The following is a 12,196-nucleotide window of genomic DNA, read 5'->3' on the forward strand; positions in this document are numbered from 1 at the left end:
ACAGTCTGCCCACAAGCCCTCCGGCAAACACAGTATCCCCAGCGCTGCCTACCTGGCACTTCGTTGGAGCCCAGCTGTTCCCTCCCCTGCCACCTCCAAGTGGCATGAAGTTGGTTTTGGTATGAGAAGAGCTATCCCACGTGGGACATGGGGAGAACTGAGACAGCTCTGTTTTGTTCAAAACCTGGATTTGGTTTGGATTAGACCTCTGAGATGCTGTATAACTACAAAATGGCCTTTACTGTGCTGAGCTTCTTCCCTCTCATGACAGGTTTTTTTGGTCCTCTATTGCCATTTTTAAAGGATGGGGACCACATTTCACTCTGTGTATATGGTGTCTAGTGCAATGGGGCCCTGACCTTAGCTGGATGTTTTGAGGTGAAGTGCACGTTTCTTAAAAGATTTCTCTAATAAAATGCTAGGATGTAATAATGGCAAATGCCCCAAATGTCACTCCTTCCTTGACCTTTGGAAGATCAGACTGAAAAAAACAAACAAACAACAAACCCAAACAAAAAATCCCAAAGAAAACCACTATGAAATTCATAAGAATTCAAAATACTTTGAAGTGTCTTGAAATAGATTATGCATGGGGAAATTGTGCCAGTTGTTCTGCATGTCTTGGCTAGATTTATCAGACTGGTAAGAGAAGTGCTCACGTGAGTAGGAAGAGTTGTAATGAATGAAAGCCATATGGCTGAATCCTTCAGAAAATATCCTCCAGTGCATCAATGAGAAAGTGGGAGTTAACCTGGCTCAGGCAGGGAGCCTGTTCTGATATCATAGAAGATGGCTAATGGTATTGAATCACTTTCTTTCCCCATGTCAGCACTACTCCCTCAACAATTCCATTGCCTCTGATTAGCAGCAACCCATTTTAATCGGCTAGTGATGATAAGCCCCTTTGACATCAATAGGTGCAGTCCCAAAAGGCAGTGAGGTTGTTACTGTTCCTTATCCATAAGGGTAAGGACAATAAGGACCATATGTACGACTGAGTTTAGGACACTTGTGCCGGGTACCAGAAATGCGGTGTAATAACAGATACTACTGTCCTGAAGGACAGATCTAGCTAAGAAATCTCAATCAGAAGAATTATTTCAATGTTAGAGAGGAAAGAGAATGTATGGAGGTAGATCTCTGAAGCCTCTGCTGTGTATATCTTTGTGTCCTGTTCATAGCCAGTTTGCAGGCGCTAGGCTCTTCTTCCGCAGGTGCTTTGAGATCCTTCAAAGAGTCTGTGGAGGAGGGGCAGTGAAAATCATCACATTGCATATTTTAAAGGGAGAACACAAGTTGAGAGATTGTTACAGTGTGAGCAACCTGATAGCAATCTCAGAAGATATATTTTGGAATGATAGGTACTGGCAATCAGGTCTTGCAAGGGCATATAGTTATTGCGTAATAATTTCCCATTTGTCATACAGGGTTACATGCTTTCATAAGGTGTGGAGCTGCTTTTTACACAGCAACCACATAGCCCGGGGCACCTGATCCTGAGTGAAATTGCTGCACTGTAGAATACAGTCTCTGAATAGACAAATATTCCATTTCTGTTACCATGTGATGATCTTTTTTATTGTCTATGTATCTTAGGTCTCAGAAGGCTCATGGAGATGCTAATTTTTCTCTTTTACTCTGCAAGGGAACTCAAATAATTTTGGGAAAAGTTGTGTGTCCCACAGCTGGACATTTCATTATTCTGCTGACTGTAACACACGGAAGATAGTAGCTCAAAGGCAGAAGTTGAAAGGGAGAAATATAATGCATAGTTGGGAAAGAACATGCTCTACCGTCAAAATGAAACATGGAGCCTAACACTAGAGATGTTTGGAAGTAATGATTTAAGTAAACAGTTCCACGTGCAGCAGACTAATGATTTCTTTTGCTTAAGCCATGATACTCCCTTTTTTTTTTTTTTTTTTTTTTTTTTTTTTTTTTTTTTTACCTGGAAGAAACAACAAATGTTGCAGATGGTCCAGACCTGCACGGATGACTGAGCAGCCAACACTTCCTCTTTAAGGAACAAGCTGAAATAAATGCCATGTCCCTCCGATGCTGTAGGGCTGAAAAAGCAGCTTTCCAGGCCACATACAATCTCAATACATGTTTTATACAGGCCTCTTGTAAAAAGTTGATTCCATTAAGAGCTTTATCCTGCTATCAGATTTGGGTGAAGATGGACAAAAGGCATTCAAAAAGTTCACATGAGCCTTGTTTCCCTGTGAAAGGAGGATAAACAAGAATATGTAAATTGTATGTGAAGCTGTTTCCAGTTTTCTTGGAAAACCTGAAGCAACTAAAGCATAACAATACAGAAAGATCAGGGAAGGTGGGCAGAAGGGTTTGGTTGCTCACATGGGCAGCTGATTCAGCTTTAGGACATCACTGTTCATGGTGAGAATTTCTGAATACCTCCTGGTGCCAAAACTAAATCTGTGATTCTCCTGCACTATTTCTACTCACTGCAGAAGCCTCCACTGCTGTTATTGCTTCCCTGTACCCCTCTGTCTCACCCATGCAGTTGCCATTTCTTCACTTTGTGATTGTTCAGCTTTCACTTTGAGGCCAGGATGCTGGAATTATGCAGGAGGTAAGAATCCCATATATCTAAATATAGTTTCATTTTTTTTGCTGGTTTCTACCCTCATGTTCAGAGGCAAGAGCTTGAAAATATAGCTCAGATCCTAAAACTTCAAATACAAATAGCAAGATAAAAGGCCCTTAAATGCTCTTGGATCTGAAGGAGTCATCATTTTAAGCTGGTAATGCTGAACACGTTGTTGCTGGTGTTATGGACTTTCTTGGATATTCTTGGACAATGTTATGCCATTCTTGGAAGGTATAGAGGTGGATAACAAAGTGGAAATCAACAGAAATACATTGACTTGAATCCATTGGTATACACCAACTGGCTGGCTGTCTCTTTTGGTGTCTCCCAGTGACATATCTTCTGTTTTGCCTTTGAGTACTCAGGCATGAAGAACAAATAAATTCTAAAACCATTACAGTCCTCAGCTTTGAAAGAGGGGAGTAAATACCAGACACTCCATCTTTTTTAGATCCACCTGGGCTGAAATCCTGACTTTCTTGAATTCCGTGGTAGAACTCTTTGACTTCAACAGATTTTGTTCTTAGAGTCTTACTGTCTCTGTTCCTGACTTGTCCAATACGGCCCTATAGGTCACATTTTTGCAAATGCTCTCCTCCCACAGTTACGTTTTCCTTGTCTGTTTACACTGTCACTTATTTTCAAAAGCCTACAGCTTTTCTGCGTTTCTGTGTAGGCTCTCAGCCGGGGCTTGGACTGGTACTGCAATGGTTAGCAGTGTTATCTTGAAGATCCTTTCTAACATAACATAAAAGGTATATGCAAAGAGGATATTTGCTCATTTTTTAATATAAAAGGTGAATGCAAAACTCTTATGACATTGAATAACTGTCACTGGAACTTAATTTGGATAAAGACCCTAAGGTGAAGCTTTCATCTGAACTAGAGGTGAGTCTGAACTTATTAGGAGCAGCTTCACATTTCTGAGAGGTTCATATTTGCATCCATGAGTCTATCTGTGATCTTTAATCTTTTGAGTCTGCAAATTTTGGCTGGAGACTTTCCAGGAAAGAGGTATTGAACCTCCCACTGTAAGTTTTACAGGAAAAGTCTTGCTCTTGAGACTTTGGAGGGAAAGGCTATCCAAATCTCACAGAACTTGGGCTGGATCTTATTCTGAAGGCAGATAAAAGTGTTGAAAGCTCAAGTGGGTATGTCTGCATGCACTTCCATCATACTTTTGATTAGAATGAGATATAACCTGAGAGATTGGCTTGTCATAGCCTGTGGTTTCTAGTCTAGCAAGTCACACCTTTGTGCAATGTAGACATATATCCCTACATGGATAACACCACTGGATCTCAACAATGCTGAGCTCCCCTCTGGGCACAAGCTAATGAAGGTGAATCAGAGCTTCATACTGACTTGAAATGTGCTAACAGACCTTTCCAGGCAATGGGCTACCTTCTTTGCAAATGGCTTCTGTTTCTGGCTGTGTACCAAGTGTAGCAGACAAGCCAAAGTATTTTTTTGTATTTTCATCTGGTGTTGTGCGCTCCACTCTGGGAATTCCTCCTCACACTGGAGCTTACCTGAGCTTGCAGAAAAGGTGTCTAGTATATATATATAAAAATAATAGACTTTTCAGTAACAACAACAAATGCTATTTGGTTTACTTGCTAATCAGCTAAAGGTATTGTTGATACACAAGACTCATGTGAAAAATTAACACTACTGTAAGAGAAGCACAGTGAGCGAATCAGCGTGTCACCTTACTACATCATTAACAGGTTACATTAGCAGTGTAAACAACTGTTCCTTCATTTATTTTCTGTTCATTTTTGTATGTATTTCTGAGTATGTTCTGATATGTTTAACAATTCCTGTGTGGCTATCATGGGAAGGCACTGGCATTCAGTGCTAGGTGTCTTAGACATAAAGATTACAAGTGAAAATAAAAAAAATTCTTCAGCTTTGCCAAGCCAAAGTCTGAAAAGGTGCAGTTCATTCTGTAATTAATGTTGTATTTCGTATCATATCAATCTTTCAGAGCCCTCTATCCCTAAAGAAGTCAAGATAGTCTATCATGATACACTTCTCTTTCATTATCTTTAAACACATGACATCTAAATATATAAAAACCTAATGTCAACTCATGAAACAAAAGGATGCTTATTTCCACAATCACTGTTCTGTGAAAATTGAATGAGTTTAAACATAAAAATAATGTAAGTTGCTTAGTTTACATCAGACAGGAAGATTTTGCAGAGTCATACAGAAGTTTGACAACACTGAAAAGCTGGGGGAGAACAAAAACCAGAGAGTAATGGTACAGGTGACAGAAGAATTAAATGGCACAAGAAGGGGGTCTCAGTAGTCCTTGTGAGGACAATGTCGAAAAATCTATCTGTCTATAATGTGTAGAGCATTAGAAAAATGTTTCGTAGTCTGTCTGTCCTGGAAAAGAAGAAAAAGAGACAGTTTCTGGTGAGCATAAAATGTTCACCAGAACATACGATGTTTCCAAGACAAGGGCAGTACATCAATGATGTACTCCTCAAAACTTACATGTCGTAAACTCAGCCATAATATTTTCATTTAATATCTCATAGTGGTTATTCTCCCCTCATTAGCTGATGGCACGCTGCAAATTGCTTAAACCCATTTGTATGGGGGAAAGGGAGGTGGGGTCTTCTCTCATTAATCATTTTGGCGTGCAGAAATCGTGGCTGCCTTGGAGCCAGTTGCAGTAAAGGAGGAGCCCACAGATAAAGAAGACAGCTGGTGCCCTGGATCAAGTCACTGGTCTCCAGCTCCCTGCTTAACACCCCATCCTTCAGAGAGCTGAGCTCTCCCTCCTACATCATGCATGTCACTAATTGTGGGATGATTTGTGTGTGTGTGGCTCCTCTCTCTCCATATTCCCATAGTGACAAACATTTCCTGCAACATTGCTGCACCTTTAAGAGTAAAACAAGCTCCTTGCTTCCTCTACCTGGTAACAGGTTTTGCCTACCCCAGGGGTATCTTACATTCCATACTTTCCAGGGTGAAAATTCTTGTTCTCAGAAGTAGAGGAATCTATAAAATGTCTGTCTATTGCATTACAGCAAATTCATTCATCTCCGGGTTGACATATCATAAATATAGGATCAGGGAGAAAAAACCCGCAACAAACACAAATAAAATCCTGTCACATTGGAGAAGGTGTGAGAAATCAAAAAATGTCCTGATGGAAGTAAAACCTGGCTGTCTGGAAAACATGAGGGAAAGACAGCAGTGTGGAGGCAACTTTGGGCACAGAACGGGACTAGGAATGGTTACACACCAAAGCTCTAAAACAGAGTGAGAAATAAAAAACCACAGATTCAAGGGTAATATTGCTTTCCTTATTCTAATTGAGATCCTTGGTCAATATGAGCAGAAAGTGATATTGAAAGAAAGAATTCTGTGCATTTTTAAATCCTTGTATGATGCAAGGACTTGAGCAGAGGCAGAACTGAAGTCAATAGTGAACGGCATTTACCGAGGAGCCACCTCAGTGGCAGAATATTTTACTGCAGCTTTACCAAATGGGTATTTATCATGCTTTTAAGAAATAATATAGAACACATATAAACAGAGAATCAGATTTTCTTTTCGGATTGAAAAGCTGAGAACACTTCAAGAGACCAAGTAACGTTTTGAATTATTTGTGAGAGCATCTCAGCATTTTGTGTAAAGGTGGGCATTGCCAGGTCCAGTTTTTTAGTTAATTCCCTTTTGTTTAAGGATTGTGCCACTTTCTGTTTTACTTTCCAGGAATATTTCAGCAGCTGATTTTCACTGGCAGAGGCATTTTTGAAAGCCAATGTCAATGTTGCATATGGGCATATCTGAGCAAACCAAATTTAAAATTTGTACATGTGCCAAGAGGTTATTGTACATGTATTCAATCAGGGAAAAAGGCGAATCCCATCTGATTTATCTGACTGACCCAGTTCTCAGCCATGCAGTTCCCGTGTATGTTGGGATCATCTCAGCAAACTTCTGCAGATTTCCTGGGACTGTGTTTTCTGCCAGGTCAGACTCTTTGGAAATTCCTTGGTGTGTATATTTTCCAAGGCGTAATTACAGACTATTAGACGTGCTTGCTATACACCCATACACACAGACATGCGTAACTGTGTTATGCAAATGTTGACCGTAACACAAATCATGTTGCTTTGTTTCATCCTTATTTGCATTTCCTGGTAGCTTCCAAAAATGAGGTCCAGCTTAGAAATGGGCTTCCAATCGACAGTCTTGCTATGGACCTGCCCTCTGCCTCCAATCCCATCAAAAATTTGGGGGGAGTTCAGATGCTTCTCCAAACATTGGTGGTTGGCTCCAGCACTGATTGGAACTCCTCATTTGCTTTCGTTATCTGATGTGTGACGAGTCTGAACGGCTCACCATGTGTGACTAAATCCACCACAGGAGCTCGCAAATCCCAGCCTTTTGGGAGCGAAAGCTTCCTTTGGCCACAGTTGGAGCTTTCCTGTCAGGACATTTCAAACACTCCCATCCCAGGAGTTATTGCTCGTATGGGAGCAGGTATGTTAACACATTCTTGGCGAATTACCAAGCAATGGAGCACAAGACTCAGTGAAGGTATTGATGGATTTGTGTTCAGGTTTTATGAAAACCTCTTTTAACAATGGGTGATCAGTGGATATTGAGCACATTTTATGTCTTGTGCACTTTGTTTGTTTATACGTGGAAGGTTACAGTATGATTTGATCACAGATACGCTATAGTGACTAACACGGGGAGCTGTTGTTTGAAAACAGAGGGTTTTTTAATCGAGCATGAAAATGTTTAATTGTATTTGAAGCCTAAATGTTGAAGCTAGCCAAATTTGGACTGAAAATAACAGACACATTTCTAACAGTAATTCAACAAGAGAACAAACAACTTCCTAAGATTATTGTGGATTGTCCATCATTAGGAAGCTTTTAATTAAAATAGGAGATACGATCCAGCTTATTGGTTTTCAGCCTGTGTTTGAAGGACTGCTTCAGGCACATGGGCTGCTTCAAAAAGATTGCAGAAAAGCTGATCTAGCAGTAGGTCTCAATTTCTTCTACCTAGAAGACTCCTGGGAACTTTAAAGTGATTTGCAAATAATAGTAAAGCAGATTTAAAACAATTGTGAGCAGCTCCACTTCCACGACTGGACCTGAAGCAGGAATTAGTCCAGAGAAGACCTGTAGTATGCATGGCATCTGTTCAGGTGGTTGCAGATAGATTCCTGTGTCCTTAACATCTAAAATTTTTTCAAAGCATGATGTCTGAAATTTTGTTGCGTTATTTTCTTCCTTTTTCTTCATGATTTTGAACGTAACATGTCAGTTCTGGTGAGGAACAGAAACACGTGTAACTTGTGAATGTAAGGAGCTGCAGGTGTTTGTCAGCTTGTAGGACTGGAAACCTACTAAAGGTTTATTTACTATATTTAGGTACATATTCTTTGTTTCTACATGAGTGACTGCATAACATGAAAGTGTGAGTGTCTCTACCTACTAATATTATGATGTTCGTCACTTCTGGGCAGTCCTAAAATTATCTATAATGATCTTTTGGTGCTTTAAACCTTGTATTCTCCCTCATGTGGTTAATCCCCTACTTCTGCATTATAATGTTGGCACCCTTTGGTTGAGAAAGTCCTATTTAAATGAGATGGTATACTATTATTGCATGGGTGGAGTAGTAAATTATAGTAGAACGGTGTAGTGCCTATCAAGATATGTTAAATTCTCTGAAAGATGACGACTTTAACAAGGTCAAATAGTAAATGAAGCCAGTAGTAAGTGGAACCATCTCATGTATGTAGCTCCACCGAAACAGGTGCTGCATCAGCACAGAACAAAGAGGCCCATCCCTCCCTTTGAAAAAATTTATTGTTTCAAGGAAACAGGTTAAAAGCAAATGCCAAAACAGCTTTTTCCTCATTCATTTAAGTCTTTTGAATGTACCAGAAGTCAGACAGAATCACAAACCAATGCATGAAATACTCGAGGGACCAGTTTGTCTCAGGAACCATCACTGTCTGTCAGGACTATCTACTTCTAGCTAGTTGACATGAAAAATTAATGCAGAACAGATGACTGAAATGGCTGTAAAATATCAAAATTACTACCTAGGGTGGGGGTTTATGTGTTTATTTCAAACATGTTTTTTCTACGTGGAGACTACAGAAGTCTGCTTTGTAGCCTGTTTTGGGCTTGTGACAACTGGGGTAGAAATGCTGTAGCTGAGCATTGATACATATTTGAGATTTTTAGCAATATTTCCCTGCTGGTTCAGGAAGACTGACAGGAGGAAGAAGCACAGGAAGGTCTGGGCTCGCTTCCTTACTCCCCAGGGAGTTTCAGGGAGTAGGTGGGCTGAGTGATGGACTAAAAAGAAATCCTTGAGAGATTTGGATCCTCCTTGGATTGCCCCAGGTGATCAGGTCCTGGTGAAGCCTGGGGAGGTGCATTCAAGCCTGCAGGAGACAAATCAGCAGCTGTTTCATCTGGCTGCCACCTGCAGAACTTGCACTACTGCAGGTTTGACATGAAAAGTGAAATAGGCTGATTTTCTCCTTGTAGAAGTTCAGTGTTCTTCAGGTTCCCATGGTAAACATATGCCGCACTGACATCAGTCCCAGATGAGAGATGCCATGTATAATTTTAGAAGATAATTCAGACCTCATTGCGAAATGTAGGCATTTATAACAGCGACTGCCAGGAGAGAGAAGAAACATGTATCATCATGCTCTTCTCTCAGAAAGGGGAATTTGCCCAAACACCACAACAGGGATGAGTCTGGCCAGCTGCCCTTGCTGTGGGAAGAGCAAGCCTGATGGCTGCAGCAGGCCATGATGATACCTGGGGCTTGTTTCTTCATGGTCTAGGCAGCAATGGGGAGCTACCAGCTGCTCTAAGTCCTTCCCCCCTTCCAGCAGCTATCCCACACCCTGTGAGTCTGTGCCACCTCCCGAGCCCTCAGGGCCATGGATAGGGCTGCACAGGACAGCTTGTGGATCTGTCTCAAAATAATTTCATTTGCTGTAGAGTTATAGAAATTATTTTCAAATTAAAATTAAATCTGTGGGTTAGTTTCAACTGAATAAGAAAGCAAAGAGATTTAGAGAAAATGGAAACTGCTCACTTTTTCGATTTAAAGAAAATGAAAACTAGAAAATTGGAAAAAATGGAAAATAAAAGCATGAAATAAAATGTAAGCAAAGTATTAGTAAAATGAAGTAAAAAGTTTTGTTTCTGGTAGAACAAGAAATCTTACTTGTACAAGACCCCTCCTCCCAGTGATACTTAGTTATTTAATTATATTAAGCAATTACATAGGCAAATATGTTTGGGGCTAATACAGGACAGCTGTGCAAAACATTTATGTTCAGCTTTTGAAATAAAAATTCCACGGTCTGCACAGTTGTGGGTACAACTAACTGTTCTGTAACACAGTTATCTGGAAGGACATACAGCCAGACAAGAATCCTAATTCTAAATTATTGCATGCATTTTTGGTAACCACCCAGCTCTTAACAGAATGACTGTGTTCCCGATGTGCTATGTCAAATCCTGTTGTACAATGTTACTTATCCTGATACGTATCAGTCGCAATTACTGTCTGCATTCAGGAAGATGTTATGATATCACTTGGACCAATAACAAAGAAAACAAAATCCTTTTCCTCTTTGAGTGAAGATTGCTTCTTCCCAGCATGGGAAGTGAGTCTATCATATGCTTCAGGACATTCACCTTTTTCATTTGGGGAGGAATCCTGGGCACGGTCTGCCACATTCAGAAAGGTAGTTTCAAATCCATGAACACTTGTTATGCTTGCTACTGATATTAAACAGAGCAGGACAATGTCTGTTGCTGGAAAATGGCTTTTCGGATGAAAATACTATAGTGGAGATATTAATGGATGTTGAAAGTGGGAGGTTGACCTATTAGTTACCAGACTGTAACTAAAATTGCAAGCCAATGGGATAAACACCTGTATTGTTGCATGCTTTCTACTGTACATTTTACGCAGTTTGGAGGAGTGCAACAGTTACTTAGTGTGCTCTCTGTTGAAACACAACATGTAGGATTTGAGGCATCTCTGATGTCTGGGTCAGGTAATCCAACACTCTGGCTCTTAGAGTTTTTCAGTCCCTTCACAGCTCATGCAGCCTTCCTTGCCAGCTCCCAAGCCCCGTGCTCTTTCTTCTTCTTCCTGCTTCCATTTGTATATCCAATTATTTATGTCCAATCCCTCAATGACCCCCTTAAGAAGGAGCTATATGGTGCTTTATCACTTGTAGCTGAGTGTTTCTGCCCATAGTCTCTGCGTTCTGGTATTCCTGCAGATCCCCAGAGTCCTCTAGGAAGCCGTGACGGACCAAGTCATCCACTCTATAAATCAGAGTTTTCCCCCACAGGCCAGTGGGAGCCCTCTTGAAAACCAGGACATGTGTTTACCTGCTAAAGCAGGAGTGTAGGTATCCAGCTGATTTTCAAAACTGCTGGCTGCTGTTCTTTACTGAGACTCCACTCCTGGACTTTGAATATGTATCAGTGTTTTCCTTCCTATATGCCAGTTAAAAGTAAGTATTTTTTGTTGTTGTTCTTACCCCTAAGAACTTTGTTCACCTCAAATCTACATAAAGGCTTAGGGAAAAGACTGTCTCTCTGCCAGAAAGGTCTTGGATAAGCATCTACAAAAGAGTTAACAAGGTCACTTTCCCTGTGTTATTCATTAGCTCTGTATCTGTCACAGCCATAAATCGTGAAAACCACTGCTTAAAATACTTCCAGGATTTCTCTGCATTGCCCACAAGCTCTGTTGCATATGCAATAATCACACCGCTCAGTACAGAAGAGTAATTCAGACTGTGGTTTTAAGCTGTCCATCCTTACTGGCAGCATTGCATGTGGGGCAGCCTCTGGAATTGTGTTCTTCTGAGGCAGCCTCTGTTTATCTGGAATTTTCACCCTTTTCCTTTTGAACTGACATGTTGCATTCATCTCTTTTTCCTGAGCTCTTGCCACTGCACAACTGTTTCACAGGCACAAAGAATTACTGAAATTCAGCACATGGAATTTATTCTTAAGAGCCGTCTGCAAGTAAAGAAGTACCAGAACACAGCTGGACTGGGAACTGTTTAGGACGGAGCCTCTTTCTCTTCAGAGACAACCTCTTAATTGTTTGTATGGCGCCTTGCACACTGAAACTGCTACTAGAAACATCTCTAGCACTAACATGCCTACAACCCTTCTCTGGCACAGATCCCTTGCTATTAAACTTCTTTTTCTCTCTAAAAGAGGGGTTGGCTGCACCCAGGCTGCCTGTTGGAAGTGGGCAGTGGGCTGTGATAACTCCAGGGGGATTGTTTAGGAATGTGCTACTTGTCACAGGCCAGAAATGTGCCATGAGCCATTCCACAATTAAACGGTAGAGATGACAGAATTTCGGTGCCCTGCAATGCTCCATGGGACTGTTTAATTTGCTGGCATATGCATAGACTTTTTTGCCTGTTACCACTAGGAGTTAATATAAATAATAAATGCTAACAGACAAAGCCACTGGTACACTTAATGACTTACAATAGATTTTATTCCATGAGTTTGTCAA

At 40.8% G+C, this 12,196-nt stretch overlaps 1 long non-coding RNA gene across 1 annotated transcript in view; it reads left to right on the forward strand.

Annotated features, from left to right (window-relative positions):
• The window catches only part of LOC308060724, a 55,966-nt gene continuing 43,770 nt past the window's right edge, over positions 1 to 12,196 (forward strand). The window contains exon 1 of the long non-coding RNA XR_013926867.1: positions 1 to 12,196. This exon is cut by the window's right edge and continues 21,040 nt beyond it. This is a non-coding gene — a long non-coding RNA (uncharacterized lncRNA).

This window comes from Falco punctatus (assembly GCF_963210335.1).
Source record: "Falco punctatus genome assembly, chromosome: 3".
Classification (NCBI taxonomy): Eukaryota; Metazoa; Chordata; class Aves; order Falconiformes; family Falconidae; genus Falco; species Falco punctatus.